Source organism: Pristiophorus japonicus, chromosome 3 (genome assembly GCF_044704955.1).
Source record: "Pristiophorus japonicus isolate sPriJap1 chromosome 3, sPriJap1.hap1, whole genome shotgun sequence".
NCBI lineage: Eukaryota > Metazoa > Chordata > Chondrichthyes > Pristiophoridae > Pristiophorus > Pristiophorus japonicus.
Window position 1 is genome coordinate 136,736,912 of NC_091979.1, and position 11,878 is coordinate 136,748,789.

General features: G+C 44.6%; 1 pseudogene; it reads right to left on the minus strand.

Moving 5' to 3' along the window:
* Positions 1-10,886: 10,886 nt before the first annotated feature.
* Positions 10,887-11,063, minus strand: LOC139260478 (U2 spliceosomal RNA; annotated as a pseudogene).
* Between the last annotated feature and the right edge of the window lie 815 nt (positions 11,064-11,878).

Consider the following 11,878-nt stretch of genomic DNA (forward strand, 5'->3'; position numbering starts at 1 on the left):
CATCTCGGATCGCCACAGCACACACCCGGGTATAGTAATAAGGAAAGTGATAGCCAGATCCCACGTATGGTGGCCCGTTATCGACTCTGACTTAGAGTCCTGTGTATGGCAATGCAGCGTGTGTGCTCAGTTGAGTACCGCGCCCAGAGAGGCACCACTAAGTTTGTGGTCCTGGCCCTCCAGACCATGGTCAAGGATTCATGTCGACTATGCGGGCCCGTTTCTCGGTAAAATGTTCATGGTGGTGGTGGATGCTTTTTCAAAATGGATTGAATGTGAAATAATGTCGGGAAGCACCGCCACTGCCACCATTAAAAGCCTGAGGGCCATGTTTGCCACCCACGGCCTGCCTGACATACTGGTCAGTGACAACGAGCCATGGTTCACCAGTGCCGAATTTAAAGAATTCATGACCCGCAATGGGATCAAACATGTCACCTCTGCCCCGTTTAAACCAGCCTCCAATGGCAAGCAGAGCGGGCAGTACAAACCATCAAACAGAGCCTTAAACGAGTCACAGAAGGCTCATTCCAAACCCGCCTGTCCCGAGTACTGCTCAGCTACCGCACGAGACCCCACTCGCTCACAGGGGTGCCCCCGGCTGAGCTACTCATGAAAAGGACACTTAAAACCAGACTCTCGCTGGTTCACCCCAACCTGAATGATCAGGTAGAGAGCAGGCGGCAGCAACAAAATGTAAACGATGGGCGCGCCACTGTGTCACGGGAAATTGTTCTGAATGACCCTGTGTATGTGCTAAATTATGGACATGGTACCAAGTGGATCGCGGGCACGGTAATAGCTAAAGAAGGGAGTAGGGTGTTTGTAGTCAAACTAGACAATGGACAAATTTGCAGAAAACACCTGGACCAAACGAGGCTGCGGTTCACAGACTGCGCTGAACAACCCACAGCAGACACCACCTTTTTCGAGCCCACAACACACACCCAAAGGATCAATGACACCACGCCGGACCGGGAAATCGAACACATCACGCCCAACAGCCCAGCAAGGCCAAGCTCACCCAGCAGCCCTGCAGGGCCAACAACACGCCAGCCCAGCGAGGGCACAGCCAACACACCAGAACAGACATTTGTACCGAGGCGGTCCACCAGGGAAAGAAAGGCTCCTGACCGCCTCACCTTGTAAATAGTTTTCACTTTGACTTTGTGGGGGTGTGATGTTGTGTATCTCTAAAGCATGCACTCCCATGTTCTGCCACCAGGGAGCTCATCCTCTGAAGTCCCAAGGGAACCCAGCAGCCCTTGGGAGCATTGTATATAAGCCGGCCCCTAAGACCTGTTACTCACTCTTGAGTGTCTTAATAAAGACTGAGGTCACTGTTACTTTAACCTCCCTGTGTGCAGCCTCATCTGTGTTAGGAACACAATAATCTTATCGAAACGTATACGATTATGAGGGGGCTTGACAAGGTTAATGCAGAGAGGATGTTTCCACTGATGGGGGAGACTAGAACTAGAGGGCATGATCTTAGAATGAGGGGCCACCCATTTTAAACTGAGATGAGGAGAAATTTATTTTCTCAGAGGGTTGTAAATCTGTGGAATTTGCTGCCTCAGAGAGCTGTGGAAGCTGGGACATTGAATAAATTTAAGACAGAAATAGATAGTTTCTTAAACGATAAGGAGATAAGGGGTTATGGGGAGCAGACGGGGAAGTGGAGCTGTGTCCATGATTCGATCAGCCATGATCTTATTGAATGGCAGAGCAGGCTCGAGGGGCCGTATGGCCTACTCCTGTTCCTATTAATTATGTTCTTATGTTCTCATGCTTGATTTTATTTAGAATATAGATGGTCCCACTGTACATAGTTGGGTTTTCCTTTGATCCAAAGACATGGTTAACTTGTTCTACTGTAACAACTGGTGCCTTTGATTGATTGTATTGTTCCTGTCTCACTAACAGCCTCGTGTAAATTAAGACATATTTTGTGAAGTGTATCTCATCAGTTTATTTGAATTTATGTACAAAGCATTATTTGATTTGTTGCACAAATCTCCTATCACAAACGTAAACTTCCATGTGATATTGTTGGATTTGATCTGGGAAAGAAACAGACGTATCAGTTTCGACACCGGCGAGTGCAGGAAATTTGAGACAACTGAATATTTTTTCTGAAAGCTCATGGCCTGGAGAGATCAGAAATTTCCCTCCAACAGGAAGTTTGTGTTGGAGTGGAGACCGGCAGAATTCACAGTGCAAATCAAGAATGTTGTTGGCCAGACAGGCGCTTGAACTAAATCAAAGGTGTATTAATAAGGTTTATAAATCCATTACAGATATTTTTTATTGTGTGTTATCATAGTTTTTTATTGCATTTACATACTTGTATTTTATTTCAGTGTTTGCAGTTTGTTGTGCTTCATTTTATTGTTAGTTTATAAATAAAGTTGTTAGTGGCTTTATTGTGTAAAATTATGGTCTCGGAGGTAATAGCCACCACTTTAAGGAGAATTTTATAGCATAATGAAAAATGTTATATTCAGCAAACAGATTACTGTACCTTGGGCAATTTTTAGCCCTCAGGTACGTAACTCTGAAGGGCAGAAAATAGAAATGATAAAGCTGCTAGGTCATAAGGGACCTTATATTCAAAAAGGAGTTAGATGAAGTCCTTACTACTAGGGGAATCAAGGGGTATGGTGAGAAAGCAGGAATGGGGTACTGAAGTTGCATGTTCAGCCATGAACTCATTGAATGGCGGTGCAGGCTAGAAGGGTCGAATGGCCTACTCCTGCACCTATTTTCTATGTTTCTATGTTTCTATGAAGGCTGGAATTTTACGGGTGTCACCAGGCGGGATTTGAGGCAGGTCAGTTTTTTTTTACAGCGGGTTGGGACACCACTGTCAACCTGTTACAATGCTCCTTTCCTAATGTCGGGTCTGTCAGCACTGAGCAAAAGCGATAGGCAGCGGCAGGTGACCCAATTAAACTCATTATAATGTACCTAATGTGCTCCAGCTGATTACTTGACAGCTTCAAATGTACAGTAAAAGCTTCCACCTGACAGATCATCAATTTCCTCAGCAACAAGCTATTTCTCCGTGCATTTCCAGCACAGATTCTGCAGGTTTTCCACTTTCCACTCTCCATCCACTCTCACTTCATTGGAAGAACTCTCTCACCATTGGCAGATCGCTTCTGTCATCTCTATTTCACCTGCCATCTATTCCGTCAACATTGGTGGCCTTCATACTGTCTCACCTTGGTCCTCAGAATCTGACCACAATCAACCCCAAAACCAGCAGACACACCAGACACACCAGCACCACCAACAACGACACCAACCTTCTCCGCAATCACCTGATACTGCACAGGACAGAGGGCAGCACAGCACTCGACCACATTGCTGCCTGGGAGGCCAGGGATGGCCTCATCATGGCCAGATTTACTTCACTTGATGCTGTACACCCTGGCTGCCACATAATGCGCTAGGTTTGCACCACCCCACACCAACACCATAAAGCATCCCTACAATGTCCAAGCCATTCCTTTCACACTCATCACCGTTGTGGGGGGTACCGTTGTATCTCACCATTCACTGCAACTCACTAAGCCACTTCCAAAGGTGCACACAAATCTGTCCAAGAACGCAAAGTGTTGAAAATAAAGGTTTCAATGTTTGACCGAACATTAACAGAAACTTTACATGAACATTGCATAAAACGCCCAAGTGCCTACCTTTGTGTGGTTAGTTGGTATGATTGCACTTGGATGAGGATGAGTGTGAGGGGTGGCTAGTGAAATGGGGAAGTGATAATGTCGATAGAAAGAGAGGGATGGGTGAAGGTGAAAGCTCAGTTGGTGTGAGTAAGGATGTGCAGGAGTATGGTAGGGAAGGCAGAATGATGCGGATGTGATGAGTGGCACGGGATGATGAAGGTGAGTGTGGCTTTGTACTAATGCTTCAAGATCTACTGAGATCATTGAAAGGTTTATACCACTACAGCCAGGTCCTCCTGATGACATCCCTGCTTGTGACTCCCTCTGAAATGTGCAACCAGGCTGTGTTGGTGTCTTGGGGACGTCTCTCCCACCCATTGGAATGGAAGAGAATCACCCTGCATGCTGCATATGGAGGGAGCATGGGAGAGCCTGAGTGTAGCCATGCACCTCTGTGCAGTGATTGCCAGTGGTTGCAGCACTTCAATGCTGTAGAACACTGACAGCACAAGCATCAAAAGTAAGGTGGCCATAGTCCCTTTAAGGAATTCGGCTGATGACGCGTCATGAATGACATCACCAGACCTCCTTTGGCCCGGGAAATGCACTGGGTGGACTAACAAACCTATCAACATAAATTTACTTTCCAGGGTAAAATGGAGCCAGCAGTGGGGCCATGACCTGCCTCTGACTTCGCTCGCCCCAGTGAGGAAAATCCTGGCCGAAGGAGCTGCTGCTTGATCATTGAGAGAGAAGGATGGTACTAAAAGAAGTTAAATTGTTTCCTGTTGTACTGTTGATATTTACAATGGCCTAGAATTTGCTGGAGTGGAACATCTTATGGAGTGCCCCGTTTGTTAGATTTTTTCTCTCATGCTTTAGATTTAAAAATATTTTGCACTGAAAATTGTTGGAAGTACGGGTTGATAACAGCCTGGCAATGTCAACAGGGAATCTGGAACATTGGTGAATGACAGTCTATCTCCTTAATCCATGAAATTTATTGATTGAGAAATAAACAGAGGGATGACAAAGCATGAAATGGGGTGAATTAGATTCAAATTAGGTACAGAAAGAAAAATAAAGAGAGGAAAAGAAAAATTCGATTAAGAGAGTGAGAAAAAAAGAGATTGGAAGGAAAATTAAGAAAAAAAAATATATTTTAAATTTAAAAAATCTTTAAGAACAATTTACTATCTGCAGGAATGAGACTCCATGGTTTCAGTTGTTCTCTTTCTGGGCTGGAGAGGTTGAGTGGCATTGCAGGAACATAAACCTTGTCATTAAAAAAGTCCTTACTTTGTTAAGTACCAGTTCTAACCATCTGCGGTGAGTTTAATTCGAACACAGTGCGAATGCAGCAATTTCTTGACACTCATGGGGAGGTTGATGGTGAGCTGCCATTTGTGCAAGGCTAATGGTGGAGTGGTGCAAATTGTGCAGCAATCTATGGTGATTCATAACTCTGGCGTGTCTCTTCCTCATCACAAATTGCTGGATTATTTATACGCTAATAATGGCGAGCGCATTTAACCAGAAGAAGCTTCGAAAATTTGAGGCCAATATTATGGAATATTCATGTAAGGAAGTTGTCACCTTAAAATTGACATTTAACTGATGATATGAAGAAAGACACAACTGTTTTACTGTTTATATATCCGTGGCTTCAAGAAAGAACTTCTATTTGGATTGTTACCTCACATATGTAGAATAAATTCAACCCTAAAAAGTTAAGTTATGGTCCCAAGAACCTTAGATTAGCAAGATTTCACCACTGACAGGGCTCTAGTTTCGGACTCCTGCCAGAACGGCGCACATCAGAGAGGCCCGCCTAATTTGTATAACTGAAAAAGCGCCAAATACTTACCTCGCGATTCTCCGATATCTATAGGGCCGCTTCCAGCTCGGCATGGCGCAGCAGGAGCTGTTGGGGGCAGAGCTACAGCCCTGCACCAAAAACAGTGCCTGCAGTTGTGCACGTGCACAGTGGAGGCTGCGCGCATGTGCAGTAGCTCCTGGCCCTCCCAGCACGTCCTGTCTCCGGGCGACGACCCTATCCCTGGCCGAAGGGACGTCGCCCCTATCTCGGGCCGAGTGGCCTGACAGTACTTAACTCTTCCGCGGCAGCCCGCCTGGCATCTCCTGGGGGCAGGCCCGGCCCAAAGTCCTCAGCGGCGGCAGGGCTCACCCGCCCGGCATCTCGCTGGGGGCGGGCCCCGCCCGAAGTGGCGTCCTCGTCAGCGGCGGGGCCCGCCCGAAGTCCTGGGCGGCGGTTCGGCATCTGCTGGGGGCGGGCCCCGCCCGAAGTCTTCGAAGTCCTCGGCATCCTCATCGGCAGCGGGGCCCGCCCGCCCAGCATCTCCTGGAGGGGGCCCTGTCCCAGCAGGCTTTTGGAGGGCTCCTGGTGCTGCAGTAGGTGAGTAGAAACTTTTAATTTTGTATTTATTGATTGATTTTTTATTTTTTTTTATTATTTTTAAAACATTTTTGATTGATTTATTGGTTGATTTATTGATTTATTGATTTGTTTATCATTTATTATTGATGATGGCTCTTTATTTTAAAAGTGAAGTGTTTAATGCTTGTAAACTTCCCTAACTTCACTCTAACTTCCCTTCCGCCCGCCCATCTCGTTCCCTGGGCCTAATTTATAAAGTGTCGGCAAGGTTTTTCTGAGCGTATAAAAATCTACACTTACTCCATTCTAAGTTAGTTTGGAGTAAGTTTTCGCTGTCTAAACTTGCAAAACAGGCGTAAGTGGCTGGCAACGCCCCCTTTTGAAAAAAAACTGTTCTAAAACAAAACTATTCTTACTCACTAGAATTGGAGCAAACTAAATGCCGAGAATTGCAATTTCTAAGATGCTCCATTCTAAACTAGTTTCTCCAAAAAAAAGGAGCAACTCAGGCCGAAACTTGAGCCCACATCAACTGAAACACCATATTTAGCCTCAAATGATTGCACATGTTAATTGGAATATTTAAATATTACACCAAAATTCTGATAACAGTTTTAAACACTGTAAACATAAATTACTGAAAGGGCATATTAAGAAACCTAACAAGCTGCAAATGACGCATTACTGAGTCTCATTCTTACTTTCACCATTTGTAATTAGTTTAACTTTAAAATTATTTCTTTCAGATTTACAATTTGTTAATTTTACTCCTCAAATACTTGTTAGTATTGGAAACCAAGACATTAAAATAAACACAGAAAGTTAAACATTGTATTATTTTCTCTATTTCTCTATGTTCTTCCTTGTCCCATTTTCCCACCCTTTAGTTTTGCTAGTGTTTAGTTTTCGGTTTCCTGTCTGATAAAGAATCACATGCTAGCTTGTCAACAAACTGAATGTTTTCTTCTCATAGTCTCAATTTCTCACCAGGCTTGCCAGAAAATAAGTTTGTATGTGTATCTATTTACATGTATGTATGTGTATAACTCTCTCTCTCTCTGCTCTATCTACACTTATAAGGGATGACATTCTTGTTAGGAAAGCGTGCGAATACTTGGCTTGAAAATATGTGATTTTTGAGAAAAAAGCAGTATTGTTCTGAGTTTGTTTGCTAAAAGAGAGCAACCGCTTGAAATATTTGTGTCCATTCAATAACTGTAAATATTTAGGGGTAATTTTGGCCAAAGGCTGAAAACAGGTGCAAAATGAATGTTATGCTAATCAGCAACGCCAGTTTGAAAGTCCGGGTCTTCTCATGAATTGATAATTATCATGATTTAAATGTGCCTACAGGCACTAACCAGAAACCTGCAGGTACAGGACTCAAGCGCTGATTAGAAGCAATTTGTGTGGGGCAGTATACATGGGCTCCTCGCACCCACTTCCACTGAAGGTGTGGAGTACTGCAGCTACCACACAGCAGCAAGTTTCAGGATGGCTCAGGGACTGAGGGCGAGGGCACACAGGTTATTGGATGTGGAACTGGAGGTCCTGGTGGAGGTCCAGAGGAGGAGAGATGTCCTGTACCCACAGGGGGGAAAGATGCCACCTCACCTTCCTGTCCCTCTCTCCTGCAGCAGCTGGTGCTGCTCTGCCTGGCCTCATGTCATCCTCCCATTGCTTATCCAGACCAAGGGAGATCCCTAACAAGATGTCCGTGACCAAGCACTCCCTTTTACCTGGTGTCTCCCAGAAGGTGTCCAATAAGGTGGAGTAGCACAGCACTTATTCATTTTAGGGGCAGTCCTCAGAGAATTTCCAGAATACATGTTGCTCAATTGTTGGTGAAGCCTTGAGAAAGTATCCCAGAAAGTCTCCTGAAGTGTTTCAGAGGTCCTCTTCACGCAATGAAAATGAAATGGTAAGTATCCCTTTAAGTAGTGAGTATCCCTTTTCGTAGCGCTTGAAATCAACATCAACGCTGACTTTACTGTTCGGAGAGGGCGTTAGTTGAAGTGTTATCCACTAAAATGCCATTCAACCTCTTTAAGGAGAGCCAGCAGGCACTTTAAGTGGCAATCAGCCAATATTACCCGTAAGCTGGACTGCCTCCTGCGTAGCCTTCCTCCCACAATGTGCGATCCATTCAAATATTTGCGCATGTGCAGTATCTACAATGGAAAAGCCACTGATTGGCCTGCATGGGACCTTCAGATGACTGCACACCATGCTGAGCAGGAACATTGCAATCAGCTGTTTAACAAGCCTGCAGCTAGCCGTTCCAAGCATGCGCTTCAACTCCTTTATCAAGATGCTGTATTGCGCTAAACTCAGGCTAAACCTTCCTTTTGGTTTTCTTATTTAAGGAGGGATATACTTGCATTGGAGGCAGTTCAGAGAAGGTTCACGAGGTTGATTCCTGAGATGATGGGGGTTGTCATATGAAGAAAGATTGAGCAGGTTGGGCCTATACTCATTGGAGTTTAGAAGACGTGGAAGTGCCTATTGTGTTCCTAACACAGATGAGACTGCACACGGGGAGGTTAAAGTAACAGTGACCTCCGTCTTTATTAAGACACTCCAGAGTCCGGAACAGGCCTTAGGGGCTGGTTTATATACAATGCTCCCAAGGGATGCTGGGATCCCTTGGGACTTCAGGGGATGCACACCCTGGTGGCGGAACATGGGAGTGCATGCTTTACAGATACACAACAGTGACCTTATTGAAACATATAAGATTCTGAGGGGGCTTGACAGGATAGATGCAGAGAGGATCTTTCCCCTCATGGGGAATCTAGAACTAGGGGGCATAGTTTCAGAATAAGGGATCGCCCATTTAAAACTGTGATGAGGAGGAATTTTTTCTCTCAGAGGGTCATAAATCTTTGGAATTCTCGACCTCAGAGAGCTGTGGAGGTTGGGTCATTGAATGTACTTAAGGTGGAGACAGACAAATTTTTGAAAGATAAGGGAGTTAATGTTTATGGGGAGTGGGCGGGGAAGTGGAGTTGAACCCAGGATCAGATCAGCCATCATTATCATCATAGGCAGTCCCTTGGAATCGAGGAAGACTTCCTGCCACTCCTGAAGTGAGTTATTTGGTGGCTGAAAAGTCCAATACGAGAGCCACAGACTCTGTCACAGGTGGGACAGATAGTCGTTGAGGGAAGGGGTGGATGGGACTGGTTTGCCGCACGCTCTTTCCGCTGCCTGCGTTTGATTTCTGCACGGTCTCGGCGTTGAGACTCGAAGTGCTCAGCACCCTCCCAGATTCACTTCCTCCACTTAGGGTGGTCTTTGGCCAGGGACTCCTAGGTGGGGATATCGCACTTTATCAGGAAAGCTTTGAGGGTGTCCTTGCAATGTTTCCTCTGCCCACCTTTTTCTTGTTTGCCATGAAGGAGCTCCGCATAAATCACTTGCTTTGGGAGTCTCGTGTCTGGCATGCAAACTATGTGGCCTGCCCAGTGGAGCTGATCAAGTGTGGTCAGTGCTTCAATGCTGGGGATGTTGGCCTGGTTGAGGACGCTGATGTTGGTGCGCCTGTCCTCCCAGTGGATTTGTAGGATCTTGCAGAGACATCGTTGGTGATATATCTCCAGCGACTTGAGGTGTCTACTGTACATGGTCCATGTCTCTGAGCCATACAGGAGGGCGGGTATTACTACTGCCCTATAGACATGAGCTTGGTGGTAGATTTGAGGGCCTGGTCTTTGAACACTCTTTTCCTCAAGCGGCCGAAGGCTGCACTGGCGCACTGGAGGCGGTGTTGGATCTCGGCATCAATGTCTGCTCTTGTTGATAAGAGGTTCCTAAGGTATGAGAAATTGTCCACGTTGTCCAGGGCCGCGCCGTGGATCTTGATGATTGGGGGGCAATGCTGTGTAGCGAGGACAGGCTGGTGGAGGACCTTTGCCTTACGGATGTTTAGCGTAAGGCACATGCTTTTGTATGCCTCAGTAAGTACGTTGACTAAATCCTGGAGTTCAGCCTCAGAATGTGTGCAGATACAGGCGTCATCCATGTACTGTTGCTCATGACAGATCAGCTATGATCTTATTGAATGGCGGAGCAGGCTCGAAGGGCCAAATGGCCTACTCCTGCTCCGATTTCTTATGTTCTTATGTTCTTATGTTCTTCAGCTTAAAGACCCATTTTGGTCTCCTCTTTATCTCTTTAGTCCTAAAGTATTCGACGAAAATTTCCCCCTTGGTCTGTACAATACACTTGGATTAGCTAAAATGAAAGGTTTAAATTACAGGGCAGAAATTGGAGAGCTCTGCTGGCAGCACAGTGCTTCACTGGACACGAGTGAAAGATAGAGTTACAATATTACATTGTAGCTCTGTTTCTGTGCCCAGCATTTATATCTAATTATATCCTGCACCAGCACTGAAGCCTTGCAATGTCTGCTTTTGCATCTCTATTGTGCTATTTGCATGCATATTAAACTAGTTTATCTGAAATAAACTCTTGATATTTTGCTCTTAATCAATGCAACAGCTTGAACAATGTAGGTTATTAAAATTAGATAGACATTTCAAAGTTTCATTTGCTTAGCTTTGTGGCAGAGTAGGGAAATACTTTATACAATTTTCTCTCATGACATAACAAACTGAATATAAAAAAGAAATAAATTACATTTTGTGACATCAGGTTGTCCCAAAGCACTTTACAATCAATGAAGTGCTTTTGATATGTAATCACTGTTTTTTTTAAATCCAATTTCGTTCCAGATCAACTCTAACGCCAAAGATCACTTTGCGCCAATGTGTTTGATCTTAGGCCAAAAGGCCGAGAGGCGAAGTTGCACCGTTCCTGGAAATATTGCAATACCAGGTCGGTGCATGGAGTGGACGGGGCATGCCCCTGATCCAGCTCCCTGTCCAAAAATCAATTCAATATCATGTCCCCATAGGGGATATTAAACTGATAAGAACAGATACTACACTTGATCTTAGCCAAAAGGCTGTTGTCGTGTAGGAAACATGCCAGACAATTTGCGGATAGTAAGCTCCCAGAAACATTAATGAGATAAATGACCAGATCATTTCTTTTAGGTGTTGGTTGTCAGATAAATGTTGGTTAGGACACCCCTGCTCTTCTTCGAAATATTGCCATGAGAGGGTACACAGGGCCTCAGTTTAAAGTCCCATCCGCCAGTGCAGCACTCCCTCAGTACTGCATTGAAGTGTCAACCTAGATTAAGTCTCTGGAGCCAGACTTGAACCTATAACCTTCTGATTCAGAACTGAATGTCCCACCACTGAGCCAAGGCTGATGCCTAATAGAATGATAGAGTGGATTATACATAGACTGTGCAGCTTTTTAAAAATATTTACAGATAAATTATTGTATCATGCAACTACAAGGAGAGTAAGGGGCTAACTAGATGGACTTTGGTAATTTTTCATATGGTCTTTTTTGTCTATGTTCTCACAGAGAAATGAAAACAAACCCCATTTTATGCTCTGACCATAGATTCTTTTCATTAAATAACATCATTATAGATTTGAAACAAAACAGTTTGAAGGTCATCATTTACACATGATTTACTTCACTAATTGGTAGTTATTTCAGATTGATGACAACAATTCCCTAATTACTCTGTACTACAAGAGCAGGCATTAATTTATCAACTAAAGCAATTAAACTGATTCACATGATCTAACAGAGTTTGACAGTTGCTATTGGTTTAGCAAAAGAGTAATACTGATCCAAGAAGGTAATGTTTTTGTGTTTTCCCCTACATTTTCATTTTCAACTTTCCAGCTGATCCAACCCAACCACTCCT